The 16,833-nt window shown below is 47.4% G+C and overlaps 2 non-coding genes across 2 annotated transcripts; one reads left to right on the top strand and one right to left on the bottom strand.

Annotated features, from left to right (window-relative positions):
• Window positions 1-14,651: 14,651 nt before the first annotated feature.
• On the bottom strand, window positions 14,652-14,723 carry TRNAQ-CUG (transfer RNA glutamine (anticodon CUG)). The gene has a single exon. It is a non-coding gene; the product is annotated as a tRNA-Gln (tRNA).
• Window positions 14,724-16,460: 1,737 nt separating this feature from the next.
• Window positions 16,461-16,625, top strand: LOC130842070 (U1 spliceosomal RNA). The gene has a single exon (XR_009050339.1). It is a non-coding gene; the product is annotated as a U1 spliceosomal RNA (small nuclear RNA).
• The last annotated feature ends 208 nt before the right edge of the window (window positions 16,626-16,833 follow it).

Here is a 16,833-nt window from a genome sequence, read left to right as displayed (position 1 = left end):
TGAGAAAAGCCTGAATATGATTCTGTTAGAAGGCAGGTGAGCTGTTGCCCAGCATCTGTCTGAGATGTTTTTAAGTTTTTACTCAGAATTGGAAGAGGATGCTGTGGTGGGGATCTGCCAGGTCAGGGAGAGCTTGCCTGATGGCTCAGGAAAGCAAATCAAGGCAGGTACCCAAGACCCAACCTGAGGCCTCCTGGAATCTTCTTCTTAAAATACCCTACGGTCCCACTGGGGATCGTTTGGTCCCCATGGTAGTATTGGATACTGGATTATTAACGTACACAGGACGATCGGCTTAATGTTTCTGAATTTATCCATAGAAAATCATACTGTTCTTGAGGAAGAGGAAGACCAAGACCTCATCTGTTCTAGGTAACTTCAAAGAAGTGTGGGTCTGAATTCAGTGGTGACATCTGGTCCTCTCAGTTGCAGGGGAATCAGAAAGTGCTGAATATGCCTGTGTCTTCCACTCAGACAACCACAAAGGGTCCCTTTCACGATGTCGTCTGCTTTTGCTGTGGTGCTTGGATGGGCCCCTTTGTGAATCCCTCTCAGTTACAGTAACCTGCAGTCAGTTGCTGCAGGGGTCCTAATCAGTCACAGGGTCTCTTGCACGCTCCTGTTCTCCCTTTTTCTTAAAAGCAGCATGAGATGCATCTCTGCCTCTGCCTGCTTGGCCTTACCACACTAGCGGGTGTTTCATGGCAAGGAAAGCAGTGAGAAAAAAACGTTCAGGTCACATCCCAGTATTAGAGAAATTGGCCCTGAAGATACAGGATTTCTAGAAGTCCATTATGCTGCCAGAGCCTGTGTTCACTTGGCTGCTGCATGTAAATTTCAACAAGACTTGTGCAAAAGAGCTGAAGCTGCCTTTATGGTTTCTGAGAGTGTGTGTGAGATGACTGTTGTGTACGGGGGTGGTTCAGCCTCCCTCCTCCTGAGCTCCTTTCTGATCCGTCCTGGAAGTACCTCCTCCTCACTCTCCCCTGCCCCCCCCCCCCTTTTCCCTTTGCAAGCACCCTCCAGCCCCAGATAGGGGAGGGTTGTTGTGTCTCCCTTTATGGGGACTTCCCATTTGCTTTTTGAGACTAGTTCCTTAACTCCCATCCAAACCGCCTAGGACTCTGTGTTCACTAATCCCTCTTGTGTAATCACCAGTCCTTCTGATCCCACCTGCCTCAGGATGGAGCTGCCGGTGGGAGAAGAGAATGAAGTCCAGCAGGACTCACTGGACGAATGTTATTTGGTGGGTTCTATTGACCATCATCTGTCAGACTCCTGTAGGCCTCAGAGAAGTGCCTCACTCCAATCGGATAACCGGGAAGTCTTCTCGGCTCCAGATGCACATGGTGAGTACTCCTTTGTAAAGGGCATACGACTCCCAGTGGGCCCCCAGGTAGCCTTTCTATTACTTGTATCCAACAACCTGGACAGGCTATGAGCGGCATCCCTGTAAACAGGCCCTCAGACCTGTGTTGGTTTGAACTAGATTCTGGGATTTAATTTTTAAAAGGCATCAAGCGGGTCAGATAACTTTCCTTTCTTCTTGCTCCAGGCTACCCTCTGTCACCTGGACCCCCTCACCAGTGCAGGCATTTGGTATCGTCAGGCCAGAGTGGGGAAGGGGAGGGATAAGGGCGACATCTCGGCTGCCACCATCTCACCTGCAGGAATTTGTGTAACAGACCTCTTTTTCCAAGATAAGAATCCTTATATTCTTTACATTATGTTGCTAATTTTATTTCTTGAATAGTTTCTTACAAACTCTCTGGCTTTGCATTCCTGTTTGCAGTCTGCTCCCTGTTATGGTTCCCCAGCTCCAGGCTTTTCCCTCTGGGCTGCCCACCTCCCTGTGAAGCATTTAGATAGCAGATCCTGAATATAAAAATGGGCCCATGCCCTGCGGTTTCCACGAAGGCAACGATCGGCCTCTGGTGTTCCATCCTCCAGAAACAGCCCTGCTTTTCCTCCTTTGTGCAGCAATCATGAGTCTCCCATGATGGGTTACAGCTGCAATCGTGTGTGTACGCTCAGTGGTATCCTCTCACAGAAACCATCCACAACCTGCACACCTGATGGGGATACTGGCCTAATTGTTGACCGAGATCCCCTTGGGCAGCAGTTCATAGGGTTTGTAAATGTAAGGCCAGTTTTCTTTCCTTCTCAGGTTATTTTTTGAACTTTTATTGTAGGAGACACATTTGGATTGTTAGGAGCTTTACTCATAAAATCATCTTGTAGAAAGTGCAAGAAACTCCATGATGCTCCTGATTCGATCTCATTATTTAATAGTGAAATTGGGTGTGAAAAATTGCCCCTCAGTCATTCTTGGTCAGTTTGTGCCTTTTCACATTGGAAACCATTTCATTCCTGTTTCCCATTCCTCCCTGAGGAGCAAAGAAGCAAAGGCTCATAGTAACTCACAAATCAGAAGTGGAACACACAGTTCTTGTGCACCTGTTGTATACCATGCCCCTTACTAAGTGAGCTCCATGTGCGCCATAACCCATTCAGTCCTCCCTGGACCCTCTCAGGTAGGTGTGGTAGCTCACGGTGGAGCCAAGGGCACTGAGGCTCAGCAGGGTCACTACACTTGCCCAAGACTCCCAGCCACTGGGAGGTGGGACATTGGCCTCTCCTTGGCCTGACTCCACGGCTCAGGTCTGTTCACTCCTCTCAGCAGTTGTACCCGTCAGTGCCTAAGAGAGGATGTCACTCACCTTTTCCGTTTTGCCCTGAACCAAATGATTTGAAACTATCAATCTTACACACAAAGTTGCCAGACATGCAGAGAACCGCTGTGGTCCCTCGCTCAGATCCCAGCACCTCATCCATCAGTGCACTTTGTCCTGTGAGCAGAGCCAGCGGCTCATCCAGCCCCTCCAGGCAGAGCCGCAGCTGCCTAAGGCTCTCCAGGGAAAATCAGCCAGGGTGAGGGTCCACGCCTCTCTCCACCTCCTGCTGCCATGGTTATCTGCTCTCACTCCGGGTGCAGGGAGGCCTTGAATTTGGCTGTGCTGGTGCCCTCAGAAAGCTGCAGAGCTCTGTCTCAGAAACACCAGCAGCCGGGCTGAGTGTCCATGACGGGAATGAGTGATGCTCAGACACAAGTCTCACAAGTGAGATGTGTGTGATGTGGCCCAGCCCTGCCAGGCCCTCATTCAGAACGGCCCCGGAGAGGCCAAGTCACCCACACAGATGGGCTGAGAGGAATGAGTGGAACATCTAAATAATCCACGGATCCATCCTGTGTCTGGGTTCTGATGATACCCTGAGAACAGTGTGGATATAAGAATGTGGACAGCTGTGATGCAGCGGTGTGGGCACAGGTGGTCGCGTCTGCCCCACCCTCTCTCTGTATGAGGAGAAACCCTGTGGAAACAGTGCAAACACTATATTTTTAAATTACAACATGAGCTTTTCTTAGGGGCTCTTCCCAACATGCCAAACTAATAATATTGGGCAATAGTGTCGATGTTTGATAAAATGTTTTGTCCTTTTCCCATGCACATGCAAAGAATATTCAAAGCATTCATTTAGTAAAGCCCATTAGTCTGGAGAAGAGGGTTAAATATATATGATGAAATTAAGGAGTGATCATTAAAAACAATCCTAGATCTTGATTGAAAATCAGATTGGAGAATGGGGATACCTGGTTTTGTTACATCCTTCACCCACAGGATTTGTTGATTTAAGAGGTTTTACCCATCTGAAATGTGAATTACCATAAAATCTGATTAAGTGTCCTAAAATTGATGATTAATGATTAAAAAACTCTGCCTGTTGGAAATATGAAGGGCACAGCAGGCTGAGTGAAGTGCTTGTGGAAAAAGCCCTGGAGGCTCAAAGAGGCTCCTGGTGCAGGGCTGGGGTCAACGAGGGGCCAGCCTGAGTCCGGGAGGATTTGTAGAAGGCAGTTGTGGGAAGGGATGTTGCAGAAGAGAGAGGAGCCAGATGACAGGAGGACTACAAAGGCAGGTGAGGAGTGTAGAGCTCGTGTACCAGAGAAGGGAGGATGGATTTCCACAAGCCGAGGAGCATGCGGTGAAACAGCATTTGGGGGTAATAAGACAGGTGACCTTTGACGGTGTGGAGAGGACAGAATCAGAGAAGCAGTTAGAAGGAGATTGGCTGAATCACTGATGAGAGTCAGACATAGATGCTCTCTGGAAGACTCAGTGGTAACAGATACATGAGAGACACTTTAAAGAAACAGTTAAACAAACCTTGTTGAGGATGCAGATGTATAGGAGAGAGGCCAGACGGGAGCCTCACAGCAATGTGGAGCAGGTCCTGTGGGGCACAACCCCACCTGAGCCTGACCTGGACTAGGTGAGGGTACTTGATATCTTTGCTTAGCCCATGTTCTGAGAATATGTATTCATTTCACAGGAGAAATAGCAACACATTTGGTTACAGGCACTGCCCAGACCCCACTGGAGGGGAGTGTAATATAAGGATTGTGCATTGTGTTACATTGTCCCTAAAGAAGCAAACACTCTGATTCTGTAGTCCTTCTGTACCTCAGCTTCCAATAAGGGATTCGGGCCTCTGCTACAACTGCTTCTATCTGCTGATACCATCCACCCCCACTCTGCCCCATGTGGCAACCGAATATATACATGTATGGGTGAGTGGAACTGTAGTCAAAAATTTCAAGCAAGTTCAAAAGCCTCCAGAACTGTGAAGGAATCATTTAACTGGTCCATGTACTCTAGTTACCCAACTCACTTTTCTAGTGGTACCTGAAGCCATTAGGCCATATTCCTTCCCTTGTTCTATTATTCTTGTGGGTAGATATCAACAACTCTTTCTGTCCCAGGCCTTGAGGCCTGTCTAGAACCTCTTCACTCGGCTACAGGACTAAGGCTAGTAACTGAATAGTAGATGCAATCTCATGTGCCATCCAAAATCCTCTAAACTCAAGTGGGTGATTCCTCTTTTCACGGACCTTGGAGCCTAGCACTGCCATCTCAGCATCCACAGGTACAGCCAGAAACATGACCTCTCCTTCATGGACACGATTTCTGCCTTTATTGTCTGGGTAATTGGATGGTCTCACTGATAGGAAGGCACATCAGTTCTGGGAGGGATTAACAAAGGAAAACTTGGATTGGTCCTACCGCACCCTCTTTTCCTTTCAGGTGACACATGGGAGGATTGTCTCCAAGGGCCTGTGAATTTCCAAGGGTCAGAGGTGCAAACTTCACAAGCACAGCTGCAGAAAAGCACCCACGAGACCAATGATGTGCAACTACAGCCGGACCAGCATTTCGGTTGTGGTGACAGCAGAGCCACAGTCAGTCTTTCCTCCATCGTCTGGGGCTTTAACACTAATACTGATTCTGGAAACCAAGGGCCACTCTTCCCAGGTAAGTGAAAAAAAGAGGATTAGAAGCTCTAGCCATCACAGGGCTGTGGGTGGAGGAGGCAATGGGGTCCCTCCTGTGCCTACGATAGGTCCAGTTGAAATCTGTGATGCTCTAACAGAGCCAGAGAGCAAGAGCCTGGGGTTTAGGATCAGCTCTGCCTCAGGCCTTGGGTTTTCAAATTCCTGTTTAACTGAGCCAAGCTATTTATCTTCTTAGATATTTACACCTCACGTCCTCATCTGAACTCTTGAAAAATTCTATCTTCATTTCAGGGTTGTTGAGAATATTAAGCAACGTAACGTCCAGAGTGCCTGATTCAGTAAAAAAGGTTTCAGAACCACTATGAATATATAATCCCTAACCATTAGGTCTTTCTGGTGCTTAACATTTACAAAATGAAGGCACGTGCGTTGTATGCTCTGCGGTAGCATAGTTTTTATGATCTCCATTTTCTCTGGACCCCATTTACCCTTGCTTTCTCAGAAAGGCTTGTTGGCCAATATTTTCCTCTTCTCTCAACATCCACCCTCAAGACAATTTTCCCTGTTAGATGCTCTCAGTAACAGTGTATTAGTAACATTCTGTAGCAATGTAAACAGGGCCCCACAACTCACACTCCTGTTTGCTTTTCATATCCAGGTTATTTTTCTCGTTTTCTTCTCTTTTTAAAATAAAGGGCCACCCTCATCCATAAAGTGCACCGATCAGTCTCTTTGACGACACTCCCTGTAATTCACCCTCTTCACTCAGCTCCGTGGCCATGTCCTCAGTTTTCTTCTCCCCAGGATCCACCACTGCTCAGATTGTCTTAAAAGAGCTTTGAAACCCTCACATCCGTTTCACCCGGGACGAATGTATCCTTACCCTCCACCTCTCTCCACATCTGCACCGGAGCCTGGGGCTGCCTGGGGCTCTCCCCTCAGGTGATGGCCTCATCTGAGAAATGAGCAGAGCCCCACATCCTCGGCGGGGGTGAGATAAGAAGGAGCGCCCCTGTGGCACCAGGGAGAGTCTCATAGAAGGTGCTCAGGGGGTGCAGGGATGCACAGCCCTGCCACGTGCCAGTAGGTCTTGTGGTATTTAGTTGTCTCCTCTTCCCTCTAGTCTCTCCTTTTCTCGTCCTTGGCTTCCCACATTCCCAGCCAAGACCTAACCCCGCTGGCTCAGTCACTCTGTCTCCTACTCAGTTTGCACAGAGGCCTCAGCATAAATCCAGGCTTTGCATCAGACTTTGCAGCAAAGGATAATCTTAATAGACTTTTGATTCATACTCCTCCACCCTGGGATCCCACCCCCAATATGTAACAGTTCATGTTTCCCACCAGAGCTTCGCTCTCTCATTCTTCTTATTTTCCTCCTTGCTTTTTCAAACTCAGCTCATCAGGAGTCCATTAGAACGATCCAGTTGATATCTCAACACGCTCATGTGTTTGTTCCTTTATACACACACACTTGTGAGTGTTGTTGCATTTTATCGTATCTTCATGCCTTATTTAGATTGACTATGTATAAATATTACACATAGTATATATGCATATATATGTGAAATATATATTGATGCATATTTTTAAATTTTCCAGTTTCAGGCTTCCCGCACCTTTTTCTATCATGAGGTTTCCCTTCAACATGGACTTTGCTTGATCTCCACAATCTCTTCCCTCCCAATGGTACAACCTGTATCTGGAATGATTTCCTTGCCTTTGCCTTTTCTACCTAGGACCTTTCCATTGTTATCAATTTTATTTTTCTTGACATTTTTTTGGCATTTGGGAACATGTTTGTCCCATGGCAATCTTACTGGGTAGTGTAAGGAAGATCAACAAAAAGCACATATAAAAATGTCTCCATTGGCTTCACCTGACCATGGCCATTCAGGTGGCCTTTCTTGTTCCTGGACACTTTCCTTACTTGCTGTCCCTCTTGGGTGGGGGAATAAGTCATAGGAAGGTCATGAGTAACAATGGATCCTGTTGTCTGTGGTTTTATGTCAGAGCTGGGTTTGGATGCCTCCATCGGAATGAAGACCCCTCCCAAGCTGGAGGGTGAGGGCTCAGCTGCCAGCAAGCATGAGTGTCTGGTCTGCAGCAAGATTCATGCCTTAAGTGTCCTGAAACAGAGGATTATCAGAAGAAAACTGCTGTTCAGCACGTGGAGACTAGCATGCAGATTCCCTGGCCTTCAAGCTTAGGGTACAGAGGTAAGCACACCTGAGGCTCTTCCATGCACTCCTTCCTTATACTCTTCACTTAAGGTTACAGCTCAGTCTCACACTAATTTCCCTCTTCCTCCTTTGTTCCCTCAACAGCTGATGCTACCTCGTCTGGTCTTTGCTCTGTTTCCCATAGGGGCTGCCTCCCTGCCAGGCCCTTCCATCTCCTTCTCCTGTTTGTACTCTGAACCCTATTCAGTCTCTGTAACTGCTCTCCTGATATTCCCTCTGACTATTCCTTTCAGCCATAGGGAGGCTCAGATCCATGGTCCTCCTCATCAGAAGAGCATCATTTAAGACACTGAAGACATGCTGCTTCGCCTGATACCACATATTCTCTTGGTTTCTTCACTTTCCTTTCCTTGCCCATCCCCCCCCAAATCCACTGCCTCTTCCTTCCAGGATCACGACTGAATGAATAACTTGCATGTGGGTTGGGTTTTGGAGGACCCAACCTCGGACAGCCCTTAACCCTCAACTTCTCCACCTGAATAAGAAATGCTGAAACTGAGGAAAAGAGCCCTGATTATAAAAACTAAATAAGAACCTGGGTCATAGGTGGGAGTCCTGGACTGGCCTGGAGTCAGGGCTCTCCTCGGCTCCAGGTGGGCAGTTCTGTGCTGATGTGCATGGGGCTTCCAGGGACTCACTGGAGTTGGCAGTAGTTGGAGGACAGTAGATGGCACGCTAAAGGGACAGTGGCCAAAAGGAGATGCAGAGGCCAGGTTTTCAAAATGCATAGACGTGAGGTGCATAGGCATTCAGACCTCTCCCTTTTTGCAAATGACTGCTTCTACATGTTCAGTAAGAATCCAGAAAAATGAACTGAGTTGGAATCTGAGGCCAGGGAATGGAGGAGAGCATTGGAGTGAATTACCTTTGGGCCAGATGTATGAAGACCCAGTTAGATACACAAGAATATAAGCTAATCATTGCTTCAGACAAATCTAATTGAGAAGGCAAGTTATTTATATGGGAATGTCGGAGAAAGGCCAAAAAAGCTTTAGGGCCAGTGGGAAAGAAGTCCATGGTGGACTAGAAGGAGAGAAGAAAAAGAATGGTATGAAACAGTGTAGGTCTAGTGAGTAGTTCTCAATCATGCAGTTAGAAAACAAGAAGTGGGTGAGTTTTGATCTAACTTGAATGCCTTAACCCAATCTCTTCAAATTCTGATTGTAAAGTTCTGTGGTGAGGTTTGGGTATCAGTATTTTTAAAAGCTCTGCTAATATGCGTCTAGGGATTAGAAGGACTATGGATCTGGTAGGACGTCAGTAACCAGTATGGCAGTGTCCATCGTGTGGCTACTTCATAGAAAAGCTGAAGATCAGCCTTTAAGGGAATTAGCATTCTTCTCTCAACAGAACTATTTGTATAGCTCAGAGCAAAGAGAAAAAAGATAGATACGTAGGTTAGATATATAATCTCTCTGTTTGGATCCAATGTTTTTTACAATTTTTATAGTACAAGATACAATAAAAAATACACATTACATAGAAACCCACAGTATAAAATAGTACCTCTCCTTACCACAATAATGAACTGGAGTGTTTTCATTTCTACTGTTAAAATGCAACTTGCAGTTCACTAGTTACTAAATGGATTTCACAGCCTACTAATTGGCTCAGAACTGCAGATTCAACAAATGCGTTTTTTAATTAAATTCTTTCTTTATGCAAAAGCCCCATAATGAATCTTAGGCCTCATTCTCCTATGTGTATCCTTTTTCATGCCCGTCTATACACTAGTGTAAAATACTAGGAGAGACTCTTTCTTTGGGCAAAGTTAGAGAAAACAGTGATGAGAATCTAGTATAACTAAAACTAATGCTTTTTCCCTTTCACTTCAGAGTTGTGTTTGTCTAGAGGTTGAGAACGTTTCTAGCAATGCTCTCGGGGGATCCAGCATGAAATCACCTTCATAGACTGTTGGTGTCCATGGGATGCAAAGGGGTTGGGCCGCCGTTACACTCCCTGCTCTCATTTTGCTAATTTCATTTTGAGTTCTCCCTGTTTCCATTCTTTCCTCAGCCCCTCTGGAGCAGGATTTCTCTGTAGAGCCTGATCCCTGTCCAGGAGGGTGACCAAACAGCCTCTATTAATTGCTGACACCTCCACATTGGAGCCTCTCCTCTCTGTTCCCCCAAGTGTATGGAAAGGGCCTGTGGCCTGGGTCCTAGACCAGGGTTGGCAACCACAGGCCACGTGGTTTTAGTTAGTCCTTAGTTCCTTGGCACCAGAGCTCCTCATCTGTAAAAGGTGGAACTGGACTTGGATACCTTCTGAGGTCCCTGTTGGCTCTCATATTGCAGGGCTCTCCCTGTAGCCGGTCCCTCCTCCTCAGAAGGCAGGGATGTAGAGGTAGAAGAGAGTGTATTTCTCCAGCAAGCATTTCTGCTCCCATAGCAGTCCATTTCTGAATGTGTACGAGGGATGCTAAGTACATCCATCCCTGGTACATGTGAGAATGTCATCATTCGATTCAGATGAAGGGGTTCAAGAGTAAAGTGGCTGCTGCGGATTGGGTGGTAGGAAGCTGGCTAAGGCTCTGCAGCAGCTTGAGCTGCAATATGACCAAGCACTGGTGGGGTGAGGACAGGGGTCCCTAGATTCTGCTCCACAGGCTGGATGAAAATTTCAAGAGCTATTTCTGCTAACTTATGCATCTCACTTTCCCCTTCAGCCAGCCTGTGGCTCCCCCTTCAGCTGCTCCTGTCAACAGGAGCTCAGCCTGCCCGGGCCTCTGTCATCATGTAGCCATCCCTCCAGGCTCAGGTATCAGCAGGACCTAGGAAAACTCCCGTTTCATCTCTCTCTCTCCCTCTGTCTTTTGCAGATACCAGTTTCCCTAGGAACTAAGAAAAGATATTGCCAGTTTGGATGAATCCATATTATAAAATGTACCTTTTCCATTTGATGAAAAAAATCTACAACAGCAAGTCAAGTTCAAGCCTCAACAGAATATTGGAGGGATCCTTTCCTGAGAATCGACATATCAACCAACAACCACTTTCCACACTCCAAAAGACAGATTTGATGGAAGAAATCCCAGCCATCAGCCTCCAAGTGTGATCAGTCAATAAGGAGACCAATGCTTTGATGGACACACAGTTTGGAGAGACCTTAACTCTTGTTCCTCTCAATATGCCTCCTCCACACACCAGCATCAGGAGCAACTGGAAGAAGGCAACATGTCAACCTGGTCATTCTTTGCCACTAGATGGACTGGACCAGGAGTAGTTGGCATTAACTATGCAGTGTTCTTGCTGAAAATGTTTAGCCTGAGTTTCATTACAAGGTAGTGATCAGACAACTGCAGAATTTAGGCCACTGAGCAAGACACCTGGCCAGTCTTTCTTCAAACAGTCAATGTCTCCACAACTAAGACAACAAAAAGGAGAAGAGATGTTTTGGGTTCCAAAGGCCTAAAAAGATTGTGCTGCTTTGGTAGCTGTCTTCAATGGTGGTGGCATTGACTTGTTTGCAGAGGACAGGTCAGTTGTCTGGCTCAAAGGCCTACAGTTTGCCATTGTCTGAGCATTTCCTCATGATTAAATTCAGGGGAAACCTTTTTGCCTAGAACACCACCTAGTGCATGCTGTGTGCTTCCTAGCGCAGCCCCTTTGGAGGCTGAGAGTGTCCACTTTGCCTGTCACCACTATTGTCATTTTAGCATTGGACACTTTGTTGTGCAGGGCTTCATGAGATCCATTCATTGGAAAGACATGTTTGCTGTCTATAATCAGTAATTTGATTAGTGGTGCTTTGAGAGTGTATGAATATCTTATTCTATGATGCTTTCTCTAAAATTTTACCAGCCCTTATCGATCCCTGATGTGTGTCAATTATCTTTGTGCTCCTCTATGTGCAGAGTCTTTGCCGGTTCCTCTACTTCTGTGTGGCTCCCACACCTGGCTAAATACAAACCAACTGGAGTCCACGATGTCCTCTGGCCCTTGGTTGGGGCAGGGTTATGACTGCTATCCTTGACTCTCTCTGTTAGTCCCTAGCCCTCTGAAATGCACGTGGAGAGTTCCTGCTGCCATTATCCTAGGTGGACCTGTGCTCTCCTATCATTCTTTTTCAAATGCAGGTTTTCAATAGTACACAAAATAGAATTATATAAGAACATCCCCATCTCTGTTAGCCACGACCAACAAATATCAGCTTATGGCTGCACTTGTTTTACTACAAGCCACCCACTTACCTTTCCCTATATTCTGTAAAGCAAATCTCAGATATCATATTTCGTCTGTCATTTTGCCAGTATGTTTCCGTAAATGAGGACTCTTTTTGAAAGTATTCTCATCATAGCATTATAATTGTTCATAAATTAATTCAGCATCTTTAATGTCATAAAAGAGTGCTCAAATTTCCCATTATTGTTTTTAAGTTATTCTTTCTTGGGACCCAAAGAAAATGCACAAACTGTAATTAGTAGGATATGTGTTGAAGTCTTTACACACATATTTACTCTGGGTTTCTTCCTCCCTCCCTCCCTTCCTTTCTTCCCCTGCCTCTTCCTTCCTCCCTCCCGTTGTCCCTCCCCCTCTGCTTTCCTTGCTTCCTTCCCTCTCACTCTTGCTCCAGCTCTCTTGGTCTCTTGCTGTCCTTTTCTTTTCCTTTCTTAAATCATTCATTTGTTGAAGAAATGGAGTTGTTTGTTCTGTAGCATTCCCACAATGTAAATTGTATAACTGGGTGTACTTTAATAAATTCTTCCGTCCTCCATACTTTCTTTTTGGTGGTAGAATCTAAAGCAGTGCTGGAATATAATGAAATTGCAAACCACATATGTAATTTCAATTTTCCGAGTAACCACATTGAAAACTGAAAAGTATAAGCACACAATAATACAAATATTATCTTCTACACAGCTAATTAATGCTGCACATTAAGGGAAACATAATTCTACCAAAGCTTTAAAGTTGTGCTTAATAGAAAAATGTTGTGCATATCTTCAGCCTTTAAGTTTACATTCACATGAATTATAAATTAAATATAATTAAAATCCAGTTCCTTAGTCGTCCTAGCCACATTCTAGGTATTCAATAGCCATATGTGTCTAGTGGCCCCTATTTTGGACACAGTAGATACAGAGGCAGAGGAGATTGTGTTTGGTATCCTGGCAAGGGCACCTCAGAAGTGGTGTGTGCTCTCTGATCAGGAGGCACATCAACTCCTGTGTGTTTCCTCAAATAATGTTAGCAGCCCTTGGAGTTCAAGGCCTAGATCCGTGAACTAGTTATGTGGAGCAAAATGGTGATATTCCATGGCCATGTGTTATCTAGCTGGTACACTTGCATAAAAAAAAACTTCCCCTTAGTACTAAATACTGTTTAGTTACTTAGTGGTTCCCTCTGTAAAGAAAACTGCAGCTTAATGAGCAATTCCCCAAGCATCCTCCATGGTCACCAACTAGTTTATTTCTTTTTTTTCCCCCTGTGCTAATATGAAATCAAAGTTTCAAACACATTGAAGTATTTCAATTCATTGCAATAGAGTCCTTACTGATACTCCAATGATCCTCTCTTTCAGCAGTGAATGTGCCTTTAAGCTAGCTCCTTTCTCCTTTTCATAAGATTTTAAGAGTCTTTGAGACCTTTGTAGATATCACTATGACAAGGTGCTTCTGTCTCATCTGCCCCTGACCGGGACTCAGTCATATCTCTCAAAATCTCTGATTCCTTTCTGTGAAAAACATTATTCCCAAATCAAATTGTGTAACCTAAAGACACTCAATGGAAGTGGTTGAGTTCTAGACCTTTGCAGTGGACAGAGCTAGCAAATACATACTCATATTTGTATGTGTTCATGCATTCACATATATTCACATTCACAATTCAAACTCAGAAATACAGGCTTTGATTGAATGTCTGTCTTTCAACTGAGACTCTTTTCTCTAATACCACTAGTTTTGTTTTTAAGGGCACTGGGAGTAATAGAAATACAATATCTTATACCGCCTCCTTTGCTTTTCCCCACACTATATTGACAAAAGAATAAAGAAATACCCAACAATGCCAATCATAACACAATTGACGAAAGCAGGTGTTAAAATTTTGTCACTGTTCTGGGGTACACATAAATTATTATGTTTTATACTCTCTTCGGCTAGTTCTTATCCATGTGGCTGTTCCACAGAAGGCCTTGCACAAAAGGTTTATGTGTTACATTGTGTTTTCCATATCCAGAGGCAACATTTGAAAAAGGAATTTAAGTTTATAATGATAAAAAATTAAATCTGGTTTCCACCCAAATCTAACGAAACAAAGTATATTCGCTACAGGCTAGCCTTGATGATAAGCTCTGCAAGTGTCTCAAAGGCCTGGGTGGAGAGGGGTCAGGGAGCCCTGGTCTCCCCAGACGCTGGAATCCTTGGCCTTTCTCCTCTTTCTGGCTGAGCTTGGGATGAAAGCACGGGACTTCCTGGGGTCAAGATTGAAATCTCAGCCTAACAGCGGCTTTTCGTGTCCAATGGAGACTTAGGAGCTAGAAATTCTGAATAAAATCGGAACACAGTGGAATAGGATCAATCAAACTTCAGAATAGAATAGGCACCTCAATACAGCACTACCCATTCGGGTCTGGAACCATAAGAGGCTGTCACCCTGTCTGACCAGCGACATCACAGCCCCCCACAGCGACCCCTGACTCACAGGGACAAGCGCGCAGTTACGCCTGCGGTGTGACGCCCCCTCGCGGGGCAGGACTCAGGCGGCGCAGCCTCTGCCTTTTACCCCCGAGACCCAGGGGGCCCCGACGGCGGGGTGGCACTGGCTCGGTCGCTGCGCCGCTTGGCGGCGGGGCCGGGCCTCCGATGGCCAGAGACGGGCTGACCGCCCGGGGCCAGCGGGGACACCCCGGGCTCGTCCCCCACCTGCGCGCCACCTGCCCATGTGGACCGTGCAGGTCGGAGAAGCCGGTGTTCTTGAGAAGGAGCCGGCAGAGGTCAGGGACGCGGCTGCGAGGTGCCTGCGGTGGCAGGAACAGGAGCCGGAGGAACGCGGGCTTCGGCAGGAGACTGAGTTCTGGCTGCGGGAGTAAAAGACGCCGGCGCGGCCTAAAGGGAAAGGTCCCACCGAGACTCGAACTCGGATCGCTGGATTCAGAGTCCAGAGTGCTCACCATGACACCATGGAACCGCCGCAAGCCCGCCCCTCCCGCCGCGGAGCCAGGCCGCGCGCAGCCCCGCGGGCCCAGCACCCGCCTCCCGCCGGGCGCTCTCGTCCCCCCGCCCCGAGCCCGCTTCCTCCGCGACGCCAGGAGGCGCCTGACTCGCCTGCCCTCAGGTTTGTACGTCGTGGAAAGACACGAAGTCCATTCGGGAGGAGCGACAGGGGACGGCTTGGCGGCCTCCCCCAAATGCGCCTGCTCTGCCGGCATTTCTAGAGTTTTCTGCCCTGAGGTAAAATTCCCGCCAGAAAAAAAAACCCAAACGCCAAAAAACCCCCAAACTTCCTTTCCCCTTCTTTGCAGTTGTCCTCTCGCCGCTGCCCTGGCAGCTCTGAACATCCTCAGGACAGGGCTAGGCACGTCGTGGGGTGTCCCCTCCCTGGGACCCAGGTGCAAGGGTAGACGCGCGGGGCGCTGCCGGCTTCGTCGGGGGACGGCGCGTCCTCTCTCTGTTGGGAACCGGATGGGAGCCGAAGCGGCCGCGGCCCCACCCGTGGCACCGCGAGCACCCAGGCCGCTGGCGCCCTGAGGGGTGAGGTCGGGTGTGAGCAGCTGACAGTGTTTCTTCTGGGCTCTTTCCTCCCTCCCCTTCGTGCTCCTCCTCCGCTTTCCGGGTTCACCCCCTCTCCGCCCACCCGCGTCCCCGAGACTGAGGCGGCCGCTGGGTCCTGGGAGCGGAGCTCAGCGCGGCCCACGGGCTCCCCGTCGACGTTTCCAGCCTCCGGACGTTTATATGGCTCAGCGGCCAGTTTTAAAGTTTTGAACGTCGGCCACTTTTGAAAGCCTCTCCCAGCCTCGCATTCGGCGGAGGGGGACGCGCAGGGAAGAGGGGCACAGGGCGGGCTGCAGCCCCAGAGGCTGTGGCGGTCCCCTGTCACCTGAGCGGAGGCTCCCGAGGCGGCGAGGAGCAGGCGGCCTGGCCCATTCCCTGGTATCAAGGCCCTAATGTGCCCCATGTGAGAACAGCGTGTCCTGAGTGGCCAGTCTGAGTGTGTTTTCAGAACCGGAGGGAGGGGTTGGGGGGCACGTTCTCACCCTGTGGCAACAGCAGAAGAGTGTGTAATGCGGCTCTGTGAGTAAAGTATGCGAGCGTGCTGTTACCTGGAAGACTGGTGGTTCAAGCCACCACGGAACATTCGAGTCGTACTTCAACTCATTTTCCTGCTTCCCATTCTCAAAATTGACCAAAGCCTCCTGAGCTGCTTTTATCTTTCAGGCAGCCACCTCATCCGGTAGCTCTCAGTTCCTGTCCTCCCTGTCCTTTGCTCTGTGGCCACGGGTGGGGCAGCTGCTGAATCTGAGCCGTCCTGGATCTTCACCGACCTCGGCCCTCCGATGGTTTCTCCCAGCTGTCACCACATTCCAGTGTTCTCTCTGCACCATATGGAGCTCTGCGGCCACCTTGACCTACATGTTTCCACAGCCAGATTCCAGGGGAACTGCCAGGCTGCAGAGGCTGATGGCATAGGCCTGGTCAGACTCCAGGTTGGTGCACCTCAAGGGCTAGTATTAACTATGCAGTTATAGGATGCCAGCAACACTTTGATTTGAGGGTGTTGCATCATTACATTTTTTTAAAAATTTATGACATTACTTGTTAGAACAGTTTTAGGTTTACAGACAAATTGAGCAGATAGAGAGTTCTCACATATGCTCTGTTCTCTCTCACACAATTTCTTCTATTATTGGTATCTTGCATTGTTGTGGTACAGGCGCCAGGGAGATCCCATGATCAGGAAGATGGTTTTCCAAAAAAAAAAAAGGCTTATCCATTGCACTCCGGATGTACTGAGCCCTTTGATTTCTCCAAATTTAGGAAACTCGACTGCACAATTTGTGGTAATGGGGGACAGTGTTTGCACACTCTCCTGACAGGTAATGGTTAATAACAGACCACTGTAAATATATTCAGTAGTTTGGGCAAATTCTTGGGGAGCATTTCCTAGATACATTTTCCTGGAAGATAAACCTTCCTACTCCCCTTCTAAGTTTGTTTTGGGGAAAAATGGTGTATTCCTTTCCAGGGCCAGACTGAATTGACAACCATCATAGTTGATGAGGATTAAGGCCCTAATCAGC

This window comes from Hippopotamus amphibius, chromosome 1 (assembly GCF_030028045.1).
Source record: "Hippopotamus amphibius kiboko isolate mHipAmp2 chromosome 1, mHipAmp2.hap2, whole genome shotgun sequence".
Lineage (NCBI taxonomy): Eukaryota > Metazoa > Chordata > Mammalia > Artiodactyla > Hippopotamidae > Hippopotamus > Hippopotamus amphibius.
This window is presented reverse-complemented; position numbering and strand designations above follow the sequence as displayed.